Genomic DNA, 22,264 nt, shown 5'->3' with positions numbered 1-22,264 from the left:
TCCCCCTGGCCTGCAATGCCCTCCCTCTGCACATCCGCCAAGCTAGCCCTCTTCCTCCCTTCAAAGCCCTACTGAGAGCTCACCTCCTCCAAGAGGCCTTCCCAGACTGAGCCCCCTTTTTCCTCTCCTCCTCCCCATCCCCCCGCCCTACCTCCTTCCCCTCCCCACAGCACCTGTATGTATGTTTGCACAGATTTATTACTCTATTTTACTTGCACACGTTTACTATTCTATTTATTTTGTTAATGATGTGCATCTAGCTTTAATTCTATTTATTCTGATGACTTGACACCTGTCCACATGTTTCGTTTTGTTGTCTATCTCCCCCTTCTAGACTGTGAGCCCGTTGTTGGGTAGGGACCGTCTCTATATGTTGCCAACTTGTATTTTCCAAGCACTTAGTACAGTGCTCTGCACACAGTAAGTGCTCAATAAATACGAATGAATGAATGAATGGACTACCTCTCCCCCACCTGGCTTTCTGCCCTGCCTAGCCACCCTCACCGCCCCTCCCCGGCTGACTTCCTCAACTGGGGTACTGCCTACAGGCCTGTATTTGTATAATCTTAATGATTGGGAGATTTGCCTGTTCGCTAGAAACAAGGCCAAAGCTAAGGTTTTGCAACTGTTTTCAATGCTTTGAAAATAAGGTGTATTTCACATGTGATGGAATACCATACACACATATAATAGTAATAATAATAATAATAATAATAATAATGATGATGATGATGATAATGGAATTTGTTAAGCACTTACTTTGTGCCATGCACTGTTCTAAACACTGGGGTAGATACATGCTAATCAGGTTGTCCCCCGTGGGGCTCACAGTCTGAATGTCCATTTTACAGATGAGGTAACTGAGGCACAGAGAAGTGATGCGACTTGCCCAAAGTCACACAGCAGACAAATGGCAGAGCTGGGATTAGAACCCATGTCCTCTGTCTCCCAAGCCCGTGCTCTTGCCACATAGCCACGGTGCTTCTCTAATACATATATATACCTTCTCACATATAAAAATCTGGTTCCATCTTTTCTCCCTGAAAGGGAAATTCCAGTTGCTGCTCTAACTTCAACTCCTCCCACTCCCCTTCATCTGGAGATTCCATCCATATTCCCTATAGATTTTATTGTATACAATATATAATGAGTGTGTTGTATCTTAGCACAGTGTTTGCCACATAGTCCTTTGAAAAGACTGTCATCATTATTATTATTCTTATTATTCTCTCCTATCCCTGCCAAGGTCTTGGCTCAGACAAGGACTGTTTGTGCTGTCCACTGCTCTCTGCTGGGGCATGAAGTTCTAGATAGGCAGGTAATGGAGTGAAGGGGTTGCCTTAGCAAGGGCCCGTGATTCCTATTGCCTTAGTCCTCCTCCTCCTCACCTAGAAGGGACCTCCTAATTCCCTTTCTCTTCGAGGTGAGACCTCAGGTTGTTGGTGGGGGGATGGAGGGGAGGGTGGTTACAAGATAGTTCAGGTGACATTCGGGTGCCACCAACTGTTTAAGATTGATAATGCTAGCCCTTACCATCCCTCTCTGGATTTAGAGGGGACTGGGGAAAAGACTAGTCCTGTCAATGCCTCCTCATACCCTTTGTGCTATTTTTACTTCCCAAGCGCTTAATACAGTGCTCTGTACACAGTAAGTGCTCAATAAATACGATTGAATGAATGAATAGAGGTCCACTCTGGAGTCACCATGTGGAAGGGAGAGAGGACCCAGCAGGAAAAGGGCGCCCAGAACTGAGTCATCCCTGGTAGCAAATTACTTGTTTCCAGGACTTGTGGGGTTTAGGGATGTGATGCCAATTGTACAGAAATTTCTCAGGCAACGCATGTTGGGGTATATGGGACTCAGGATAGGCACTCAGATTGGGTGGGCAGGAATGTAAACCTAGTAGCAAATCCTGTCAGGGAGAAGCAGCATGGCCTAGCATATAAAGCAAGCACAGGCCTGAGAGTCAGAGAACCTGAGTACTAATCCTCGCTCTGCCACTTGTCTGCTGTGAGAAATTGGGCTAGTCACTTCATTCTCTATGCCTCAGTTCCCTCACCTGCAAAATGGGGATTCAATACCTGTTGTAGGCCCGCTGTGAGCAGGGAGTGTGACTATTTATTGCTGTATTGTACTCTCCCAAGTGCATAGCACAGTGCTTTGCACACAGTAAGCGCTCAATAAATACGATTGAATGAATGAATGAATACTCAGACTGTGAGCCACATGTGGGATCTGATGATTTTGTATCTCCTCCAACAGTTAGCATAGTGCTTGGCACCAAGTAAGCCCTTAACAAATACTACAATTATTATTCAGGAGGCGGAGCCATAAACCATTAAGCTGCAAAAGGGGGGCCAAGTGGCTGAGAGTAGCCTAAGATAACCTCTGTGTATATCAAACACTTGGGAGGACACCAAGGACATGCAGAGTGGCTTCACCTGGAGGAAGAAGCAGCGTGGGGGGAAGGAGAGGAGGAATGTGAGTCCAGCTGAGGAAAAGAATTTCAATAGTAACATCTGTGGAGATGAAGATGTGTGCAAAGACTAGACCCAGGCAGCCCTGAGCAATTTTGAATACATCCAAAAAAAAAACATCCTTCTGTTAGCGTTTTCAGCTCATTTGGGGTTGAATTGGTAGAGATCGTGGTAGTAGGACGAGAAGCTGACCACAAGTTGATCAAACTTAGTAAGCAGCAGGGCCTAATGGAAAGATAGACCTGGGAGCCAGAGGACCTGGGTTCTAATCCCAGTTCCAGTACTGTCTGCTGTGTGACCTTGGGCAAGTCACTTAACTTCTCTGTGCCTCAGTTCCCTCATCTGCAAAATGGGTATTCAATGCCTGTTTTTTATGGCATTTATTAAGTGCTTACTATGTGCAAAGCACTGTTCTAAGCGCTGGGGAGGTTACAAGGTGATCAGGTTGTCCCACGGGGGGCTCACAGTCTTAACCCCCATTTTACAGATGAGGGAACTGAGGCGCAGAGAAGTTAAGTGACTTGTCCAAAGTCACAGAGCTGACAATTGGCGGAGCCAGGACTTGAACCTGTGACCTCTGACTCCAAAGCTCATGCTCTTTCCACTGAGCCACACTGCTTCTCTCCAACTTAGACAGGCCCCATGTGGGACCTGATTATCTTGTATCTACTTGGCACATAGTAAGCACTTAACAAATACCACAATTATAATTAAAGACAAAGTCAAAAGACACACCAAAGGCAAAAGGGAGATAGGGGCTCTTGTCTGTAGCAAGAGACCATCGAGTGGGCCTGGGTGCGGGCTGGAAGGGTAACAGACACATATCCATGAGCTTCCAATAATGTGTTCTGGGTCCCAGCACCATCGCATCTGTCTTCTTGTCTCCGCATTGGCATAACCCATGGAAAGGGAGGCAGCAATGTTTGATGGAAAGAAGGATTCTGACACAAAGCAGAGCCACAGATGGGCTACGTTTCTTCCAGAGGGTTGGGCTTGGGTGACAGCAGGTACCCAAAACTCCCTTATGGAGCAGCTGCCTGGGTGGAAATGCCCAGGTAGGGTGATGCTAGGAGACTGGGGTTGAAAATGGAGTCTTTCCTACTGGGACTCAGGAAACTATGGAGTTTAAGTTGCTGCTTGAAATAGCTAAAGAGATTGGGAGTCCCTCTGCTGAGGGGGAGGAAAAAAGTGGGCAGACGGGGAGATCATCCTTATAAAATGTGGGAAGTAAGTGGGACTTGTGATGAGCTTTCCAATTGACCTTCTGTGTTTCATTCTTCTCGCAACCCAAATCAAAGAGATCCCATATGAGATCTTTAGGGATGAATCAGCTGACATCCGCATATTAGCACTTCTATGAACTGATAAATCAATCAATCATATTTATTAAATGCTTACTGTGTGTGCAGTGCATTGTACTAAGTGCTTGGGATAGTACAACAGAGTTGGTAGAAGATAAGAATATTCAATTAATATTTATAGACATATTCAATCTGTCATTAAATTCTGCCGGCTCAACCTTCACAACATCGCTAAATCCACCCTTTCCTCTCGATCCAAACTGCTACCACATTAATCCAAGAATTTATCCTATCTCACCTTCATTACTGTATCAGCTTCCTTGTTTATCTCCCTGCCTCATGTCTCTCCCCACTCCAGTCCATACTTCTCTCTGCTGCCTGGTTCATTTTTCTACAGAAATGTTTAGTCCCTGTTTCCCCCTTAATCAAGAACCTCCAGTGGCTGCCCATCCACCTCTGCATCAAAAAGAAATGTCTTACCATTAATTTTAAAGCACTCAATCACCTTTCCCCCGCCTACCTCACCTTGCTGTTCTCCTACTACAACCCAGCCTGCACACTGTGGTCCTCTAATGCCAACCTACTCACTGTACCTCAGTATCATCTATCTTGCCACCGACCTCTTCTCCTTGTCCCGCCTCTGGCCTGGAATGCCTTCCGACAGTGCTTGGCACATAGTAAGTATACCAATACAAATACCACAATTATTGCCTTTGACACTGTGGACCACCCCCTTCTCCTCAACACCTATCCAAACTTGGCTTCACTGTCTGCCCTCTCCTGGTTCTCCTCATTTCTCTGGCCCTTCATTCTCAGTCTCCTTTGAGGGCCCTTCCTCCCTCTCCCATCCCCTAACTGTAGGGGCCCTTCAAGGTTCAGTTCTTGGTCCCTTTCTATTCTCCATCTACAGTCACTCCCTTGGAGAACTCATTTGCTCCTACGGCTTCACCTATCATCTCTACGCAGATGACACCCAAATCTACATCTCCTCCCCGGTTCTCTCTCCCTCCCTCCAGGCTCGCATCTTCTCCTGCCTTCAGGACATTTCTACTTGGATGTCCTTCCGCCCCCTAAAACTCAACATGACCAAGACAGAGCTCCTTATCTTCCCTCCCAGAGTCCTGATCAATGTCTTCCTTCCATCCTCTCACTCCTTCTTCCAGATCTTGAGGTTCTTGCTTGCCCCAGTCCCACTCTCCAACTCCCCTCAGAGCCATAGTCTGCCCTTGAGTTCCGCAGTTCAGTCTTTTCAACCTCGCCTCCTGGTCCCCACCCCGCCCCTGCTAATACCAACCCTGCAACCATTTCTGCCAGATATGTGCTTGCCACCCACTTCCCTCACCTCTCCCATCTTTCCAAGTCCAGTTCCAGGTCGACTCTAGGGAGAATTTCAGTGGAATGGCAGGTGACTGAATATTTCAAGGCCCAAACTGGAGAGGGTAGGCAGGGTTTCCAAGAAGTGGGTCTTCCCGGGCCTAAGGGGCCAAGGGGGAAGGGGAGAGGGAGGGAGAATTAGCAATGTCACTAGGTCTGTTCTAGGGCCTCTTCTGTCCTCCTGGACAGGCACCGGGACACCCGAACAGGCTTTCATTTTGTAGGTCATTGAAAATGACCAAGGCCACTGTTCCTGACAGGAAGGGTTGTGCTATTGCTTATCACCACAGATTCTAAAGGTTTGGCTCCTGGTCCCCACCTTGGTCACCCTTCACCCTCAAAGGAGCTAGAGTGGCCTAGTGAATAGAGCCTGGGCCTGGAAGTCAGAAGGACCTGGGTTCTAATTCCAGCTCTGCCACTTGTCTGCTGTGTGACCAACTTCATCTTTGTAAGCATCTGCCACTTGCCATAAGCAGGTGTCTGTGAACATGACACATGTACATGACAGGAAACCAGGCCCCAGCTGAGAGGGGATGTAAAATCTCAGAAATAAACCCAAAGTTCATAAGTTCAAAGTTCGCCCCATTCAAAGGGATCACAGAAACAATACTGAAGGGTCCGTTGGGTCTTGCCGCACAATCCTCGCCCCGCCTCCTTCCCCACTGAATAAGGCACTGTAACTGCCATAGGCCTATTGCCAGCACAGAGGGAAGGAACCAAGATATGGCAGGGCATATATGGAGGGGCATCTCCACAAACTCTTCAGTAGGTTGGAACTCTGTCACACCGATGTGGCAAGTCGCCTCTACCCAGAGTAGGGTATGCCCACTCTGTCGGACCCTGAGCAGTATCGAGTGACTGAGAGCCCACTGTTGGGTAGGGACCGTCTCTATATGTTGACAACTTGTACTTCCCAAGCGCTTAGTACAGTGCTCTGCACACAGTAAGCATTCAATAAATATGATTGAATGAATGAATATGATTGAATGAATGAATGATCAGACCTCCTCTCTGGAGCAGGGAGAAGTGAATATCCTCTTGGGGAGGGAGCTCAACTGCTGGGTTATTTGAAAGGTACCCCATGCCAGCGTGATTTGAAAAGTACCCCTAGAGACAACCAGTATCTCCTTCCCAGTTCCTCGGGCTGTTAGTAGTTGGTGACCATGCTGGCCACATAAGTGTGTATTCCTTCAGAGTGGGAAGTGTTCATGGGGCGGGAGCTAGGTGCCTCACCATGTGCTGGTAACTAAATAAGTGTATTCCTCCTGAAAAGTTCAATTCTCCACACAGAATAAATCGTGCAAGGCTTAGCCTTTCTCACTTCAGTCTCTCACTCTCACTGCGTCATTCCTCCAACCCGTCCCCACCCAATGGGTGACAGCTTCCTATTAATTCCCAAATACTTGAAAATATGCGGAGAGCATAATTTAATTATTTATAAATTCTCTTCTCTGCCGGCCTGCCCCCACTCCCCATTTTGTCACCTCCACCTTCCCTCCAGAATAAAATTCTTCCTCCAGGGTCCCGGCCCATCTCACAAATGCCAGCCTCCACGTTGCCCTGCTCATACTGTCAACATAATTGCTGTGAAGGGCAGAGATCTTACCTGGCCTGGGACCTTTGATGGTCTGCATTGCATCACATGACTTTCAGCTCAAATTCCCACCTCCCTCTTCCCCGGTACCACCCCCCTGCTCAGAATCAATCAATCAATCAATCAATTGTATTTATTGAGTGCTTACTATGTGCAGAGCACTGTACTAAGCGCTTGGGAAGTACAAATTGGCAACACATAGAGACAGTCCCTACCCAACAGTGGGCTCACAGTCTAAAAGGGGGAGACAGAGAACAGAACCAAACATACCAACAAAATAAAATAAATAGGAAAGAAATGTACAAGTAAAATAAATAAATAAATAAATGAATAGAGTAATAAATATGTACAACCATATATACATATATACAGGTGCTGTGGGGAAGGGAAGGAGGTAAGATGGGGGGATGGAGAGGGGGACGAGGGGGAGAGGAAGGAAGGGGCTCAGTCTGGGAAGGCCTCCTGGAGGAGGTGAGCTCTCAGCAGGGCCTTGAAGGGAGGAAGAGAGCTAGCTTGGCGGAGGGGCAGAGGGAGGGCATTCCAGGCCCGGGGGATGACGTGGGCTGGGGGTCGACAGCGGGACAGGCGAGAACGAGGTACAGTGAGGAGATTAGCGGTGGAGGAGCGGAGGTTGCGGGCTGGGCAGTAGAAGGAGAGAAGGGAGGTGAGGTAGGAGGGGGCGAGGTGATGGAGAGCCTTGAAGCCCAGGGTGAGGAGTTTCTGCCTGATGCACAGATTGATTGGTAGCCACTGGAGATTTTTGAGGAGGGGAGTAATATGCCCAGAGCGTTTCTGGACAAAGATAATCCGGGCAGCAGCATGAAGTATGGATTGAAGTGGAGAGAGACACGAGGATGGGAGATCAGAGAGAAGGCTGGTGCAGTAGTCGAGACGGGATAGGATGAGAGCTTGAATGAGCAGGGTAGCAGTTTGGATGGAGAGGAAAGGGCGGATCTTGGCAATGTTGCGGAGCTGAGACCGGCAGGTTTTGGTGACGGCTTGGATGTGAGGGGTGAATGAGAGAGCGGAGTCGAGGATGACACCAAGGTTGCGGGCTTGTGAGACGGGAAGGATGGTAGTGCCGTCAACAGAGATGGGAAAGTCAAGGCTGCTCAGAAACTCCAGCAGCCTTGTAATTTAAACTTTGCAGAGATTTGGTGGGGCAGGTCCATAGTTCACTGCTTAAGAGGATCATCTCTAAGGATCAAGTTTCATTAGCATAGTGTAGAACAATGTCTGGAAAAACGTCATGTAACTACCTCCACAGCATGCTTCCTCTGTTCCTGTGCACAATCTGCACAGTGCTGCTGGAGGAAATTCAGACACCAGGCTGACCTTGTCTATCCTAAACTCATCCTCATCTACTTTTACACTGCCCTCTCCTTCCCCCAGCAGCAATGCATTTCTTTCCTTACTACCATGCCTATTTCCCCCGCCAGTTGTTGTAGATTTTTAACTCCCTTTCAAACTCTGTCCCCCTGCCTCTCCCATATCTTTCCCTTAATGACCTTGCCACCTACTTCACTGATAAAATTGAAACCATTTGGTGTGGTCTCTCTAAAATCTCCCCTGCTCTTCTCCAGTCCTACCTCCTCCTGCCCTCTTTGATCCTTCCCAGCAGAATCTTAAAAAAAATCTCCCACCTCCTCTTCAAATCTACCCATTCCAACAATGCCTCCAACCTCATCCTGTCACACCTTATTAAAAGATTTGCTCTCTCCTTTCTTCCCTTCCTTACTGACATCTTCAACCATTCACTTTCCAATGGTTCCTTCCCCACTGCTTTTAATCATGTCCATGTATCCCCTGTCCGAAAAAAACCCTCCCTTGACCCCACTGTGCCCTCCAGTTATTGCCCCATCTCCCTCCAGCCATTCTTTTCCCAACTCCTTGAGTGAGCTGTTTACACCTGCTGCCTTCACTTCCTCTCCTCCAATTTTTCCATTGACCGCTTGCAATCTGGCCTCCACCCTCTCCACTGACCAATGACCTCCTTCTTACCAACTCCAATGGCCTCTACTCCATCCTAATCCTCCTCAACCACTCATCTGCCTTGGACACTGTAGACCACCCCCTTCTGGAAACATTATTTAACCTTAGAATCACTGATACTCTCAATCAGTCAATCAATCAATGGTATTTATCAGATCACTGTACTAAGTGCTTGAGAGAGTGCAATACAAAGGAGTAATTATAGATGATCCCTGTCCACAAGGAGCTTGCAAGCTAAAGGGGGTTCTAGTCTGAGATAGATTCTCCTCCTGTCTCTCTGGCTGCTCCTTCTCAGTCTCTACTGCCTGTTTCCTTTTGGCCTCCCAACCCCTAACTGGGAGTCCCTCAAGGCTCAGTTTTTCATCTACATTGGATCCCTTGGCTTCAATCTCCATCTCTATGTAGATGAATCCCAAAACTACATCTTCAGCCCTAATCTCTCTCCCTCTCTGCAGTTTTGTATTTCCTCCGGCCTTCAGGGCATCTCTAGTTGGATGTCCCACCAACACCTCAAACTTAACATGTCCAAAACAGAATTCCTCATCTTCCCACTCAAGCCCTGTCCTCCCCCTGACTTTCCCATCACTGTAGACAACACCACCATCCTCCCTTTTTCACAATCCCATAACCTTAACATTATCCTTGACGCATCTCTTTCATTTTACCCACTTATTCAATCTGTCACTAAATCCTGTCAGGTCAACTTTTATAACAACGCTGCCCTTTCCTCTCCTTTCAAACTGCTACCATGTTAATCCAAGTACTTATCCTTCCCTGCCCTGCTTACTGCATCAGCCCTCTTGCTGACCTTGCTGCCTCCTGTCTCCCCACTCTAATCCATACTTCACTCTGCTGCTCGGCTCATTTTTCAATGAAACTGCTTTGTTCATGTTTCTCCACTGCTCAGGAACCTCCAGTGGTTGCCTACCCAGTTCTGCATCAAACAGAAACTCCTTTAAAGCACTCAATCTCCTTTCCCCTTCCTACTTTACCTCCCTGATTTCCTCCCTCCTACAACCCAGCCTGCATAGTTCACTCCTCTAATGCCTACCTAAGCACTGTACCTCAGTCTCGTTTATGCCACCGCCAACCCCTCGCCCATGTCCTGTCTCTGGCCAGAACTCCCTGTACCGTTCTTCATAACTGACAGATGATCACCCTCCCCAACTTCAAAGACTTATAAAAATCACATCTCCTCCAAGAGGTCGTCCTTGACTAGGCCCTCCTTTTCTCTTCTCCCACTCCCTTCTGATGGCCTTTGTACATGGATTTACACCCTTTTTTCACCCTACCCTCTGTCCCAAAGCCCTTATTGCATATATCCATAATTTATTTATTTATATTAGTGTCTGTCTTCCCCCTCCACCAACTCTATCTCCCGAGCCCTTAGTGCAGTGCTCTGCACACAGTGTTAAATATATAAAATTGATTGATTTATTGATCGATAGCAATGTGGCTCCCAACCCATCTGGTTAATTTCAGATGAGCACACACATGAACACACACACACACACACACGAACACACACACACATGAACACACACACACGCAGAGCTAGTAATTCACCAGTTATAGCATAATTTTCAAGTAAGAAGTCAGCTGATTGATTATTCTCCATTTTCAGAGATGGCGTGGCTGAAAGGTATCTTTGTCCGTGGGCATGGGTAGAGGTTGAAAAAATGAGTGTTTCCCTTCTACACAACACACAAGAAAAGCGTATCTTTGCTTGTAGCTCTAGCTACCATTTCCAGGGCTTGGAAACTTTCAACCTGCTCATTCCTCATTCAGAGGAACCCAGGCCTGAAATCTTACCTAGAATTTTCTCCCCCAACACTGCCGCCAAGAGCATATCTTCACAACCTGTAGAAGGTTTGGAAGCTGCACCCACTTAGTAATGGTAATAATAGAGCACGGGCTTGGGAGTCAGAGGTTGTGGGTTCTAATCCTGGCTCCACCACTTGACAGCTGTGTGACCTTGGGCAAATCACTTAATTTCTCTGTGCCTCAGTTACCTCATCTGTAAAATGGGGATTAAGACTGTGAACCCCACGTGGGACAACCTGATTACCTTATATCTACCCCAGCACTTAGACCAGTGCTTGGCACATAGTAAGCGCTTAAAAATGCCATTATTATTATTACATATGGTATTTGTTAAGTGCTTACTATGTGCGAGGCACTGTACTAGGCATTTAGGTAGATACAAGTTAGGTTGGGCACAGTCCCTGTCCCACGTGGGGCTCAGTCTCAATCCCCATTTTACAGACGAGGTACCTGAGGCACAGAGAAGTAAAGTGACTTGCCCAAGGTCACACAGAAGATATGGTGCAGAGCCAGGATTCGTTCATTCATTCAATCGTATTTATTGAGCGCTTACTTTGTGCAGAGCACTGTACTAAGCGCTTGGGAAGTCCAAGTCGGCAACATATAGAGACGGTCCCTACCCAACAGTGGGCTCACAGTCTAGAAGGGGGAGACAGACAACAAAACAGAACATATTAACGAAATAAAATAAATAGAATAAATATGTACAAGTAAAATAAATAAATTCATTCATTCAATCTTATTTATTGAGCACTTACTGTGTGCAGAGCACTGGCCTAAGCGCTTGGGAAGTACAAGTTGGCCACATAGACAGACAACAAAATGGAACATATTAACGAAATAAAATAAATAGGCTAAATATGTACAAGTAAAATAAATAAATTCATTCATTCAATCGTATTTATTGAGCGCTTCCTGTGTGCAGAGCACTTTCCTAAGCGCTTGGGAAGTACAAGTTGGCCACATAGAGAGACAGACAACAAAACAGAACATATTAACGAAATAAAATAAATAGAATAAATATGTACAAGTAAAATAAATAAATTCATTCATTCAATCGTATTGAGCGCTTCCTGTGTGCAGAGCACTGTCCTAAGCGCTTGGTAAGTACAAGTTGGCCACATAGAGAGACAGACAACAAAACGGAACATATTAACGAAATAAAATAAATAGAATAAATATGTACAACTAAAATAAATAAATTCATTCATTCAGTCATATTTATTGAGCACTTCCTGTGTGCAGAGCACTGTCCTAAGCGCTTGGGAAGTACAAGTTGGCCACATAGAGACAGACAACAAAACGGAACATGTTAACGAATAAAATAAATAGAATAAATATGTACAAGTAAAATAAATTCAGTCATTCGATCGTATTTATTGAGCGCTTCCTGTGTGCAGAACACTGTACTAAGCACTTGGGATCAGAACTCATGACCTTCTGACTCCCAGGCCTGTGCTCTATCCACTACTCCATGTGGATGCCATGGTCACTCCAGACCAGGAACTGGAAGCAGTGCTGACTCCAGACCAGGGACTGGTAGATGTGGTCTCTGCCAACCTGGAACTGGATCTTGTGGACCCCGGACCACTCCAGACTAAAGTCTAGTAGTTGGGGTGCTTGAGGTCCAAGGACTACACCATGAAACTCCCACCCAAGCACTCTCTGCTCACCCTGTCCCTGTCCTACTCTCCCACTTCCACCCCAAACTGCTCAGCATTGCACCCCATCAGGTCACTCCTATCCAATCCATCCCCACTGCTCATGCTGTCCTTTCCCCTGCCCAGTAACCTCATCTAAATGCAGTCTGTGGAACCCTTGTTCCGTCGTAGGCAAACTCTCCTTCAGCCTTAACCTGTAAAAAAAGAGGGGGATGGCTATTCCAAGGTGAACTGGGGTACTCACCATCTCAAGGTCAATACAATCTCGTGACTGCCTGAGCTAGCAAAGCAGAACTCGGGAGCATGGGCAACTGCAACTGAAATCGACAGAAATACCAGGCCAGGAATACAGAAGGTGTCCCTCACCCCCATGCCAACCAAATAAGGAATGGAGGAAGGGGGTGGGACGGAGATTGGACAGGCAGAAACCAGAAGCCCAAACAGCCCAGAAGGACAGCTGATAAATACCTGCTGCTCCTAATATTCTGGGCAGTGGATCAAGACTCGCAGAAGCTGAATGTCTGTCACCTCTACCCGGAGCGTGGGATGCCGGGTCTGTCTGCACCAAGTGAGAAGCCGTGGGACAGGTGCGTGTCCCATTGAGCACTCATGGATCTGGATGCTAGGCACTTCTCCACGTGTATGTAACACATAAGTAGATTCCTCCCGAGAGGGAAGCGTTCATGGTCGGAGCCTAGGTGCTTCGCCACGTGCAAGTAAAACATAAGTTACTTACACATATACATATATATATATATATACATATATATGTGTGGGTGTGTGTATATGAGTGTATATATATATATATATACATATATATAATATAGATAAGTAATATATATATTAGGTTAGGTTATATATGTATATATATTAACATATATATATATACACACACATAGAGAAGCAGCGTGGCTCAGTGGAAAGAACCCAGACTTGGGAGTCAGAGGTCATGGGTTCAAATCCCAGCTCCACCACTTGTCAGCTGTGTGACTTTGGGCAAATCACTTAACTTCTCTGTGCCTCAGTTCTCTCATCTGTAAAATGGGGATTAAGACTGTGAGACCCCCGTGGGACAACCTGATCACCTTGTATCCTCCCCAGCGCTTAGAACCGTGCTTTGCATATAATAAGTGCTTAATAAATTCCATTATTATTATTATTATTATTATAAGTGTAGTCCTTCTGAGGGGGAAGTTCAATTCGCTGCATGTGAATAACTAAAATGAATGTATTTCTCCCAGAAGGGAAGTTCAGTTCACCACATACAATAAATCTTTCATGGCTTAGCCTTTACGACCCTGGTCTCTAGCTCTTTCTGTGCCAATCCTCGAACCCATCCCCACGCAAGGAGTGACAGTGGCTTCTCCTCGTCATCACCAAGTTCTGGCTCACTTCAGACAACACTGCCTCTCCTGCTGCTCTCTTAAAGGGGGGGCCTCACTTCCCACTCCACCTGACTTACTGGAAAATCGAGAGGCATTGGGCTGCTTCTTGCTAACCATGCCACTTTGGTCTTTCCTCTGCTTTCAAAATCCACACCCTCTACCTGCACCTCCAACCCCATCCTTTCATGCCTTATAGAGACACTTGCTCCTACTCTCCTTCCCTCCCTTACTACCATCTTCAATCACGCACTCTCAGATGGCTCCTTCCCCTCTGCTTTCAAACATGCCCACATTTTCCTTATCCAAAAAAAATTTCCCTTGACTCCACTGCACCATTCATTCATTCAATCATATTTATTGAGCGCTTACTGTGTGCAGAGCACTGTACTAAGCGCTTGGGAAGTACAAGTTGGCAACATAATCAAGAGAGAGCCTCATTTCCCTCCTACCAGTCCTCTCCAAATTCCTTGAACACGTTTTATCCACCCACTGCCTCACTTCCTCTTCTCGAAATATCTCTTTTACCCTCTGCAATCTGGCTTTCACCATCCTTCATTCCACCGAGACCACTTTATCCAAGGTCACCAATGATCCTTTCTCACCAAATCTAACAGACTCTATTTCATCCAAATCCTCCTCAACCACTCCACTGTCTTTGACACTGTGGATGGCCCCTTTCTCCTTGGAAACACTATTTAACCTAGATTTTTTTTTTGACAAAGTCCTTTCCTGATTCTCCTCTTACTTTTTGGACCGTTCCTTCTCAATCTTCTTTGACCTCTGACTTAGGGTTCCTGCAAGGCTTAACTTTAGTTCCCCTTCTATTTTCAATCTACATGTACTTCCTCAGTGAACTCATCTGCTCCCACAGCTTTCAGACTTTACACCAGTGATGATGACAGTTCCCTCTCAGAGTCACACCTGGTGAGTTTCCAGTACTCTACCAGTTTCGTCTATGGGAGGGAGAGCCAAGCAGAGACATAGCCATTCCATTCCTAGCTTGAGCAGTGACTAGGGAGTGGAAGGCAATCTGCTACAAGTCAAAACTCACCTGTGCTGGGCAGCAGCGGCTTAGGAGAGAGTCGGGGAGGGAGACTCAGGTTTACTGCGTGGAAGGAGGTAATGGTAAACCACTTCCACATTTTTACCAAGAAAACACTATGGTTACACTGCCAGAACGATTGATATTCTGGGAGAGATGTGTCCATGGAGTCGCTATGGGCTGGAGATGACTTGACAGCATAAGACAAGAGACAACCCTCCCTTAAACCCACAGCTCTCTCCAGTTATCACCCCATCTCCCTTTCCTCTCCAGACTCCTTGAGCAAGTCATCTACACCCACTGTCTCAAATTCCTCTCCGCCAATTCTCTCCTGGACCCCCTCAAATCTGGCTTCTGTCCCCTTCACTCCACTTTAACCACCCTCTCAAAGGTCACCAATGATCTCCTTCTTGCCAAATCCAGTGGCTCCTACTCCATCTTAATCCTCCTCGACCTCTCAGCCGCCTTTGACACTGTGGACCCTCCCCTTTACCCAAACTCTGCATTCTATAGAATTTGTAGACACTGTAAACAGCACCAGTATCTCACAAGCTCATAACCTTGGCATTATCCTTGACTCTGTTCTCTCATTCAATCCATATACCTAATTTGTCACCAAATCCTGTTGGTCTCACCTTCATAACATCGCTAAAATCCACCCTTTCTTCTCCATCCATACTGCTCCCACGTTAGTACAATCACTCATCCTATCCCACCCAGATTACTGCATCACCCTCCTTGCTTGACCTACCAACCTTCTGGCTCTCCCCACTCTAGTCCATACTTCACTCTGCTGTCCAGGTGATCTTTCTACAGAAACGTTGAGGACATGTCACCACCCCACCTCCCGCTCCTCAAAAATCTCCAGTGGTTGCCTATCCACTGCTGTATCAAACAAAAACTTCTCACCATTGGCTTTAAAGCCCTACATCACCTCACCCTTTCCTACCTCACCTTGCTTCTCTCCTTCTACAACCCAGCCCGCACACTTTGCTCCTCTGGTGCTAACCTTCTCACTGTGCCTCGATCTCACCTGTCTCGGCTCTGATCCCTGGCCCACGTCCTACATCTGGCCTGGAACGCCCTCCCTCTTCAAATCTCTCAGACAATTACTCTCCCTCCCTTCAAAGCCTTACTGAAGGCCTATCTCCTCCAAGAGGCCTTCCCAGACTAAGTCTCACTTTTCCTTAACTTCCACTCCCTTCTGTGTCACCCTGGCTTACTCCCTTTGCTCCTCCTCCCCTCCCAACACCACAGCACTTATCTGTAATTTTATTTATTTATATTGATGTCTGTTTATTTGCATTGATGTCTGTTCCCCCCTTCTAGACTGTGAGCTCATTGTGGGCAAGGATTGTCTCTCTTTATTGCTGTATTGTGCTTTCTCGTGCACTTATTACAGTGCTCTGCACACAGTCAGTGCTCAATAAATATGATTGAATGAAGGAACACGATGATGACAGTGGTGATTATGATGATGGTAGATTTTCTCAGGGTTCCCTTCTTTGAGGAGAAGCCCAGACTGATATCTAAGCCATATTTTTTTTATCTTGTAGATTTTGGCAGATGTGCACTGAATTATGGGAGGTGTAATCATTATTCATGACTTTGTAGCTGTTGTTCCTTCAAAAGTTGGAATGAAGACCAAAGAGCATGATCTCTTTGCTTAAGAGGGCATAATCCTAGATAGTGAAAAGCCACCACCATTCATTCATTCAATCATATTTATTGAGCTCTTTCAGTGTGCAGAGCACTGTACTAAGTGCTTGGAAGAGTACAATACAACAATACACGGACACATTCCCTGTCCACAATGAGCTGGAGGGTGTTGTGGGGGGAGACAGACATTAATATAAAAAATAAATTACAGATATGTACATAAGTGCTGTGGGGCTGCGAGGGGGGAATGATCAAAGGGAACAAGTCAGGGTGATGCAGAAGGGAGTGGGAGAAGAGGAAAGGGGGGCTTAGTCAGGGAGGACCTCTTGGAGGAGATGTGCCCTCAATAAGGCTTTGAAAGGGGAAAGAGTAATTGTCTGTTGGATTTGAGGAGGGAAAGCGTTCCAGTCCAGAGGCAGGACATGGGCAAGGGATCGGCAGCGAGACAGACAAGATCGAGGCACAGTGAGAAGGTTGGCATTAGAGGAGGGAAGTGTGAAGTCTAGGTTGTAGTAGGAGAGTAACGAGGTGGGGTAGGAGGGGGCAAGGTTATTGATTGCTTTAAAGTCAATGGTGAGCAGTTTTTGTTTGATGTGGAGGTGGATGGGCAACCACTGGAGTTTCTTGAGAAATGGGGAAACATGTCCTGAGCTTTACTGCAGAAAAATGATCCGGGCAGCAGAGTGAAGTATGGACCAGAATAGGGAAAGACAGGAGGCTGAGAGGTCAGCAAGGAGACTGATGTAGTAATCCAGGCACGATAGGATGAGTGATTTTAGTAATGTTGTGGCAGTTTGGATGGAGAGAAAAGGGAAGATTTTAGCTATGTTGTGAAGGTCGAACCGACAGGATTTAGTGATGGATTGAATTATGTGGGTTAAATGGGAGAGAGGAGTCAGGGATAATGCCAAGGTTACTGGTTTGTGAGCCAGGAAGGATGGTGGTGCCACCTACAGTGATGGGAAAGTCACGGGGAGGACAGGGTTTGGGTGGGAAGATAATGAGTTCTGTTTTGGATATTTTCAGCTTGAGGTGATGGGAGGTATCCAAGTAGAGATGTCTTGAAGGCAGAAGGAAATGCAAGGCTGCAGAGTTGGAGAAAAATCATGGCTAGAGATGTAGATTTGGGTATCAACCGCTTTGAGGTGGTAGTTGAAGCCATGGGAGCTAATGAATTGTCCAAGGGAGTGGGTGTAGATGGAGAATAGATGGGGACCCAAAACTGAACCTTGAGGGACCACCGCAGTTAGGGCATGGGAGACAGAGGAGGAGCCCACAAAAGAGAATGAGACTGAGTGGCCAGAGAAATAAGAGAACCAGGAGAACACAGTGTCAGTGAAGCCAAGGTTGAATAATGTTTCCAGGAGAAGGGGGTGGTCAACAGTGTAGAAGGCAACTGAGAGGTCGAGGAGGATTTGAATGGAGTAGAACCTGTTGGATCTGACAAGAAGGAGATCATTAGTGACCTTTGAGAGGGTGGTTTCTGTGGAGTGAAGGGGACGGAAGCCAGATTGGAGGGGGTCAAAGAGAGAATTGGAGGAGAGGAATTTGAGAAAGCGTGTATAGATAACTCGATCAAGGAGTTTAGAGAGGAATAGCAGGAAGGAGGTGGAGCGATAACTGCAGGGAGCTGTGGGGTCAAGGGAGGGGTTTTTTATAGGGGATACATGAGCATGTTTGAAGCAGCCAATCAATCAATCAATCAATCGTACTTGTTGAGCGCTTACTGTGTACAGAGCACTGTATAAGCACTTGGGAAGTACAAGTTGGCAACATATAGAGACAGTCCCTACCCAACAGTGGGCTCACAGTCTAAAAGGGGGAGACAGAGAACAAAACCAAACATACTAACAAAATAAAATAAATAGAATAGGTATGTACAAGTAAAATAAATAAATAAATAGAGTAATAAATATGTACAAACATATAGACATATATACAGGTGCTGTGGGGAAGGGAAGGAGGTAAGATGAGGGGGATGGAGAGGGGAACGAGGGGGAGAGGAAGGAAGGTGCTCAGTCTGGGAAGGCCTCCTGGAAGAGGTGAGCTCTCTGTAGGGCCTTGAAGGGAGGAAGAGAGCTAGCTTGGTGGATGGGCAGAGGGAGGGCATTCCAGGCCCGGGGGATGACGTGGGCCGGGGGTCGATGGAGGGACAGGCGAGAACGAGGCACGGTGAGGAGATTAGCGGCAGAGGAGCAGAGGGTGCGGGGAGGGCTGTGGAAGGAGAGAAGGGAGGTGAGGTAGGAGGGGGTGAGGTGATGGAGAGCCTTGGGGGCGAGGTGATGGAGAGCCTTGAAGCCGAGGGTGAGGAGCCAATGGGGAGCGAGAAGGAAGAAGAAGATTTGTAACCTTAGGATGGTGCCTGATGTCCCAGTTTTCTACAAAGTACACATGATGTGTCTATTTGTGTCAGTCATAATTTCAAAATGCTGAAAATCCTCTATATGGCTGTGTACTATTGTTTTCAGCTTTGTGAAGTGGTTTTTCCAAATAGAAATGTGAATTTCATGGGATAATCGGAGTATTTTAAGTAGAATTTGTGTATTTTTCAAGGTTTAGTTAAAGCTGTTCTTGCCAATGGGCCTGAATATGAGACCTGCAGTGAGTGAGTGGCTCAAAGTTTATTAGAGTCACTATTGCTTCAAGCAGGGGCAATCATACTCACTTCTACTTGCTGAGGTCTGTGAACACAATACTAATGATAGATAAGGGTCACTGTATGACTGAAGCATAGATTTAACAACAGCAACAACAACAGTCAGAGAGGTTTGACATGAATGATGTGGGAGACACAGAGAGCAGGTCTTAAGAAAACTGGCTTTAAAAGCCAACAACTGCCTGATAGCTCTACCCAACCAGGAAGTCTCACATCCCAAGTCTTGTAGGAGAAAGTGGAACTGAGAGGTATGTCCTCCTCCACCCACTGTCCCCCACTTTGCTTCACCTCAGCAGCAGTGCCAACACAAAGCAATGGCAAGAGGGAATTAGCAGAGCATCACCTGCCTGGCATGTGACTTCAACAGCTGTAGCAGTATTTCCCATATGGGGCATGTCCTGGTTCTTTGAGAAAGTTCAAGGGGTCATGAAGCCTGAGGAGCTGGAGCTTTCCACATCCACATCTGTTAGTGGAGAACCTCTACCCACACCTATGCTTTCCATATTTTATCCCCACTGTTCTCTGCCTTTCTAAGCCACTCTGTCTTCTCTCCCCCATGCTTCTTCCTTTAATCACCACATCTCAGCTTCTTTCTCACCCATTCTTATTTGCTAGGACTTCTTCTCTCCTTAGAGAAATATAAGACAATGAGTAGTGATCCATCAGGTCAATATTCTGTCTCCACCGATGGCAACAGAGCCTTGAAGGGACGGTGTTGTTGTGGCTCTTCTTGACAACCATTGTCATAGTTACATCTAAAGTTTCTTCTGAGAGAGAGCCCACCCCAGACCTTTTTGGTCAAAGCATTATTGAGCCTTCTAATATACCACCTTTTCCTCCCTAGAACCCCTTCTTTCCTCATTGTTTATAAATATATCTAGGAAAGGTAATGAGCATATTTTGGACACATATTTGGACACATTTAGGAGGACTAATTCTCTGGAGAAGACACTAATGCTAGGAAAAGGCCAGGGAAAATGAGAAAGAGGCAGACCAGCAGCTAGATGGATTGAGACCATAACAACAATAATGGAAGAACCGTTAAAAAGGTTGCAAATTATGGCAGAGGACAGGTCGTTCTGGAGAAAGTAAACCCATGTAAACCGCTGTGAATTGGAAATGATTTGACAGCACCACTTAGTAACAACAATAATAATAAGGAGCTGTTGGATTTGGCAAGAAGGAAATCATTGGCGACCTCTGAGCGGGCAGTTTCAGTGGAGTGAAGGAGGTGAAAGCCAGATTGGAGGGGGTCCAGGAGAGAGTTGGAAGAGAGGAATTTGAGGCAGCGAGTGTAGATGACTCGCTCAAGGAGTTTGGAGAGGAAAGGTAGGAGGGAGATGGGGTGATAGCTGGAGGGGGCTGTGGGGTCAAGGGAGGCTTTTTTAGGATGGGCAAGATGTGGGCATGTTTGAAGGCAGTTGGGAAGAAGTCATTGGAGAGTGAGCAGTTGAAGATGGTAGTTAAGGAGGGAAGAAGGGAAGGGGCGAGAGTTTTTATAAGGTGCGAAGGAATGGGGTCCGATGCACATGTAGAGGGGATGTCACTTGAGAGGAGGCAGGATATTTCATCTGGAGATACTGCTGGGAAGGATGGGAAAGTGCCTGGATTACTGTATCAGCTTTCTTTGCTGACCTCCCAGCCTTCTGTCTCTCCCCACTCCAGTCCATACTTCACTCTGCTGCCAAGATCATTTTTTCTACAAAATCGTTCCCCTCTATGTTCCCAGATAACTAAAACAAACATAAAAATTGCCAGAGTCCAGAGAGGCAGTAGATGCTGTCCAGCTATTTGCTAGCTTTGCCCCTGTGGCTTTCTCCTGGCTCCAGTAGTTTGCATGTTGGGGTACCATTATTAGCCCAAGACGGGCCTAGAGGAAGCAATACTGTTTTAAGTGTGCCTTGAAGCTTTAGGAGGAGCAGTGGGAGCAGTGACCAAAAGAGGAGCTGGAGCAATGGCAGTGTCTAGAGAAGAAAGAGAAGGAAGTACACAGAAGAGGCTTAACAACAGGGTGCATGATAAGTGTGCAAATCCAATAAACTATGAATTGCTAAGCTTCTTCAGCTTCCGGGCAACCTTCTTTGATCATATTCCATCAGTTAAAAGCAATTTTACACCCCACACGTGTGACACTTTTTCTGATGGGTTTCCACTGCCAGGATCTGCCAATCTGCTGGTTGAAAGGCAATTCCCATATTCGTGTGTGTGTGTGTGTGTGTGTGTGTGCCCGCGCATCCGGGGGTGGGGTGGGCAGGGGTTTATGTGAGTGTGTATGCATATGCCCAGGTTGCAACAACGGCAGCAGGATATTTCAGGCACCATGCACTTCTAAATCTCTGAAGCTGCTGACCTGAGCCCAAGCTCTGCTCACTTTGTCAGATGCAGAAAGTGGGGGCAGGGGGTGGGGGGAATTTCGTGGGAGAATAATAATAATAATACTTTTGGTATTCGTTAAGCACTTATTATGTGCCAGGCACTATACTAACCACTGGGGTGGCTGCACCTAAGTCAGGGACACAGTCCCTATCCCATGTATGGCTCATAGTCTCAAACCCCATTTTACAAATGAGGTAACTGAGGCACAGAGAAGTAAACTAACCTGCCCAAGGTTGCACAGCAGACGAGTGGTGGAGTCAGGATTAGAACCCACGACCTTCTGACTCCCAGGCCCACATTCTATTTACTATGCCAGGCCTGCTGGGGAAGGCATGGCTCAGCGTTGGTGAGAGGGAAATCTGTAGAAAGGCTTCAAGGACATTCTTCTAGGCCTCTGTTAAGCTTGGGTGGAGAGTTGGGCTCACTGAAACCACAGTTAAACCTGCAAGGTAGACTATCTCCTGGTCTTTTTAAAGCATATTTATATCAGTTCATTCTATTTTAAATCAATGAAAATGTTAGCCTTACTGGTTTGATTCCCAACTGTTTCCAGGTATCATTTCCCTCCCAAACTCTCTCCTCCCCACAAATTTCCCAACACTGTAGGTCAAGTGTAGTCATAAGGTCACTCCCTCTCACAAGCCCACAATCGTGACATCATCCTTGATTCAACTCCCTTTTTCAATCTGCATACTCAGTCAGTCACTACATCTGATCAATTCTCTATCCACAACATCTCCAGAATTCACTCCATTCAAACTGCTACCACACTGGTTCAAGCACCTGTCCATATCCTGTCTTAGCTACTATATCAGCCTCCACGCTGAACTACCTTCTTCCAGCTTCTCTCCTCTCCAGGCCATACTTCACTCTGCTGCCCTGATCATTTTTCTAAAAATACCATTCTGCACCCATCTTCCAGC

General features: G+C 46.5%; 1 non-coding gene across 1 annotated transcript; it reads left to right on the top strand.

The window, feature by feature from the left end:
* The first annotated feature begins 14,511 nt into the window (after positions 1-14,511).
* On the top strand, positions 14,512-14,649 carry LOC119949777. Its single transcript, XR_005457312.1, has one exon. It is a non-coding gene; the product is annotated as a small nucleolar RNA SNORA7 (small nucleolar RNA).
* The last annotated feature ends 7,615 nt before the right edge of the window (positions 14,650-22,264 follow it).

This window comes from Tachyglossus aculeatus, chromosome X2 (assembly GCF_015852505.1).
Source record: "Tachyglossus aculeatus isolate mTacAcu1 chromosome X2, mTacAcu1.pri, whole genome shotgun sequence".
Taxonomy (NCBI): Eukaryota; Metazoa; Chordata; class Mammalia; order Monotremata; family Tachyglossidae; genus Tachyglossus; species Tachyglossus aculeatus.
The sequence above is the reverse complement of the archived record's forward strand: the minus strand, read 5'-3'. Positions and strand labels throughout refer to the sequence as shown.